We start from the raw sequence: 4558 nt of genomic DNA on the forward strand, positions 1-4558 counted from the left end.
ACACGGACACAAACTCATGCGTGCACACACACACACACACACACACACACACAAGCCACGAGGCGCACTCCTCTGATCAGCAAGTTGCACTCTCCGTCACATGTTTCCCACGGAAGTCAACATAGTCTGGTTGCAGAGCTAGCATCTAGTAGAGAATGCTAATCAGCAAGAAGGGACTAGCAGACACAGGATCGGATTTGACCCAGAACTGAGAAGAATCTGGTCTGACTCCGGTCAGAATGTAAACCGGAACTGGTCTGAATCTGGGTCTGATCTAGGCTGGGTAAACCCTGCCTGATTTGCCAGCGATTTGGAGTTCGCCCTGCAGCCCAGACTGGAAACCTGCACATTTATCTCTCCTGCTTCCTGTCCACATCTTCTGGGTCCATTCACAAACTATCTTATCCAAAAGGTGTGCTGATTAGTTGAAGGACTATCCGAAAGCGTACAGAGTCATTTGAACTATGCCATAGAAAGACCATGCCTCTTGTGCAGTAGAAATAAAGCACACTCCCCAGACTAATGTTCAACCTTAAACGATTGAGCTTAGTATGGTGATAGCCAGACCAGGTCTGGTCTCATTCTAGTCTAAATCTGTGATGTGTTTTAATCGGGCAAACAGTGGCAAACATTCAAGGTAAAACGTGTTTTCCTTGAACTTTTCATTTGATTTTATTTGCGTGTGTAAATATTCAAAATGGTTCAATTGAAACAGCTCTGAGCTCTGAGTAATCGTGTCATTCTTGGACCCATATCTATCATTCTTAATGACTAAAGGAGAGCTTGGGGCCTACCACGAGCCGTTGCAATGGATTGCAACACAAATAAGTAAGTCCACGGATGAATACATGTGGCCTGGCTGTTTCAATGCCCACAGAGGCGTATATGACTCAAAGGCATTTGACATATTGAAAAAAAAAAAAATGATCCCGATGTCCCAGTGCAGGAGATGCTTCGTCCTTCGGTTGAGACGATAAATCATGGTCTTACGATAAACACTGTGGTCATTAAAGATCCCATGGCAATTATCGCAAAGAGTAGGGGGGCTCCCTGGTGTCCTGGTTAAATTCCCAACCTGGCTCATCCAGTCTGGCCCCCAAATCATCCCGCCAGTGTGATTGGCTCATGCACTCCCTCACTCTTCACCTCAAGCTGGTGTGTGTGTGTGTGTGTGTGTGTGTGCGTGTATTCCCTCACTCTCCACCTCAGGCTGGTGTGTGAGGAGCATTCTGGCCCATAATGGATGCTGTGCCTGACCCAGGTAGGTGCTACACCTGGTGGGGGTTAGTGAGGTTCTCCAGGTGGGTTCTACACACTGGTGGGGTTAGTGAGGTTCTCCAGGTGGGTGCTACACCTGGTGGGGGTTAGTGAGGTTCTCCAGGTGGGTTCTACACACTGGTGGGGGTTAGTGAGGTTCTCCAGGTGGGTGCTACACACTGGTGGAGGTTAGTGAGGTTCTCCAGGTGGGTTCTACACATTGGTGGGGGTTAGTGAGGTTCTCCAGGTGGGTTCTACACATTGGTGGGGGTTAGTGAGGTTCTCTAGGTGGGTTCTACACATTGGTGGGGGTTAGTGAGGTTCCCCAGGTGGGCTCTACACATTGGTGGAGGTTAGTGAGGTTCTCCAGGTGGGCGCTACACCTTGGTGGTGGTTAGTGAGGTTCTCCAGGTGGGTTCTACACATTGGTGGAGGTTAGTGAGGTTCTCCAGGTGGGTTCTACACATTGGTGGGGGTTAGTGAGGTTCCCCAGGTGGGCTCTACACATTGGTGGAGGTTAGTGAGGTTCTCCAGGTGGGCGCTACACCTTGGTGGTGGTTAGTGAGGTTCTCCAGGTGGGTTCTACACATTGGTGGGGGTTAGTGAGGTTCCCCAGGTGGGCTCTACACATTGGTGGAGGTAAGTGAGGTTCTCCAGGTGGGTTCTACACATTGGTGGAGGTTAGTGAGGTTCTCCAGGTGGGCTCTACACATTGGTGGAGGTAAGTGAGGTTCTCCAGGTGGGTTCTACACATTGGTGGAGGTTAGTGAGGTTCTCCAGGTGGGCGCTACACCTTGGTGGTGGTTAGTGAGGTTCTCCAGGTGGGTTCTACACATTGGTGGAGGTTAGTGAGGTTCTCCAGGTGGGTTCTACACATTGGTGGGGGTTAGTGAGGTTCCCCAGGTGGGCTCTACACATTGGTGGAGGTTAGTGAGGTTCTCCAGGTGGGCGCTACACCTTGGTGGTGGTTAGTGAGGTTACCTTGTCACTGTGAAGCGCTTTGAGTGTTGTGAAAAGTGCTGTATATGTATAATGTGCTGTTGTAGTTGCTGAAATTCCAAAACACATCTCACATCAGCAAAAAGTAGACTAATAAATGTTAGTCGGCATGAAGAGAAGACAGAAGAGAGACTGCCGTAAAGCTGTACTGGCTGAGTAAAGCTCCCACTCTCACACAGAGTCAACAGAAAGTTGGAAATGTGTGTATGCAAATGCTCACATGTTTGTGTTTGTGTGTCTCTTTCTTCATCTCTCTTTCTCACACACACACACACACACACACACACACACACGCACACACACACACACACACACACAGAATCAACAACATCAGGTAGAAATGTGTGTGTGTGTGTGTGTGAGAGAGAGAGAGATGGGGGTGTCACCACTAGAATAGGATGAAAAGACAGATAAACAGGGACGGAAGATAAGGCAGCAGGAGCCAGTGAAGGAGAGCAAGAGAGCGAGATCAAAGGGAGAGATGGAGGGCTGCTGCACACGTGACTGGTGATAGCACAGACAGCACTGTCATCAGAGACGAGCAGGAGGAGTCCAAGGTCCACAATGCTGCGTGATAAGACCTACACCATAAAACACCATAAACTACCTCTAACGCCAAGGTTAAATCCTGGACACCATGTCAAGTAGAGGGTGCGTGAATGTCACTACCGCCAGCAGTGAATTCAACAAGTGGACAGACAATTCCAGCAAATGAAAAAAAAAATGTGCTTGTTGATGTAAGGCGTGACAGAACATCTGACAGTGCAAATACATCATCTGTGGAGTTTCACTTTGCTGAGATCCACTTTTGGATGGTTATAAGCACTTCCATATGACAAATTACACAGAACACTTCCTCTGCTGTAACATGGTAAAAGAACACTAACGGTGTCCAACTGCTACTCACATTAAAGCGCAAACAGATCCATTGATAATGTTCTTACCTTACAGGTAGCAGCTCTTCTATTCGTTGCAGCTGTAACTGACCGCGAATGGCATTCTCACTGCACTGTACTGATTCGACCAGCCGACATCCTGGTTGTCATGTCTTGCAAGACAATTCTCAAAATGAATACCTGTTTGAATGCGCAGACAGTGCGAATCGGCTGTTTTAGATCTTCTTTAGTTAAGTCTCTAACACCTCTATCTCGACAGCCTGCGACCCACACTGACTCCGGTGATGTAGGCTATGCGGTTTTAATCAGCTGAGTCGCTTCTGCTTTCTCACACGCGCGCATACACCGCACACACACACTCTCTCTCACACACACACTCTCTCTCACACACACACACACACACACACGGGAAGGGGAGGGCCAACAACGCCGAAGCGAGGACCACTTTCGCGACTGTTAATTTTTATTATTATTATTCTGGAGCGTATAGGCTACCATAGCCTGTTCGTCATCGCCATATAAATAAACGGCTTTAAGTAACCCACTACGCATAGGCCCTACATATATTTTTTGTGCTGGTCCATTTCTACCTTGCCAACTTGGAAGCTCAACTTTAAACCTTATTCCGATATAGTCCTGATCTTATTAGGAGGTGAAGGTAACTGAAAAGCGAGAAAGCCAACATTACGATAATATCAATAGACATTAGGCCTAATAAGCCGGTCGCCCACGGCACGGTTAGGCTACTTCCAAGATTACTGCGCCCTCGTCTGCTCTGAGTCTGTTATCACTTGCCACGGATGCTTTCCCACGCTGTATTGGCTAAAAGTATTTTTGTCTCCCCCATGCGGTGGTCTACCACGTTGTTTGTGCATTACAGTAGGCTAGGCCTAGCCCTGCTGTATTGTAGTTTATATCAATACAAGCTATCTCACCTAAGAACAGTACTGTACTTCAATGCATTTCAATAAAGTACAGTACTGATGCAGTGTATTGTATTTCCTGCATATGGACTGCAAATTATTTTCTCCAATACAGCAGTTTTGATTCTCCAAAAACTGCATTTTTGACACTAAGTAGTAAAGTTATTTATTTTGTAAGAGTGAGGCCTATGCAGATTTTCCCCCATGACTTCTTAAGTCAAAACTGTGTCTATAACAAAGATGTAAGAAAAAGAGTTGCACAAGCATAACATGCTTTTCAGTCAAGTAAACAGAAGCTATTTTTTATGGCCTATGCATGACTGATTTTTTCAAGACTTCTTAAGTCAAACTGTGTCAAGAGTTGTAAAAACATGAGTTGTACAAGCATAACATCCTTTTCAGTCGAGTTGAGTGAATTTAGCCTACAGTGCAAAATAAACAAAATTATATGAATAGAATAAGCGTCTGCAAGTATTAGAATAC

At 46.4% G+C, this 4558-nt stretch overlaps 1 protein-coding gene across 1 annotated transcript in view; it reads right to left on the minus strand.

Moving 5' to 3' along the window:
• The window catches only part of slc7a7 (solute carrier family 7 member 7), a 28319-nt gene extending 24828 nt beyond the window's left edge, over positions 1-3491 (minus strand). The window contains exon 1 of the mRNA XM_062515876.1: positions 3201-3491. The gene's annotated coding sequence lies outside the window, so the exon portion shown is untranslated. The remainder of the gene's footprint in view (positions 1-3200) is intronic.
• Between the last annotated feature and the right edge of the window lie 1067 nt (positions 3492-4558).

Source organism: Sardina pilchardus, chromosome 16, assembly GCF_963854185.1.
Source record: "Sardina pilchardus chromosome 16, fSarPil1.1, whole genome shotgun sequence".
In the NCBI taxonomy this organism is placed as follows: Eukaryota; Metazoa; Chordata; class Actinopteri; order Clupeiformes; family Clupeidae; genus Sardina; species Sardina pilchardus.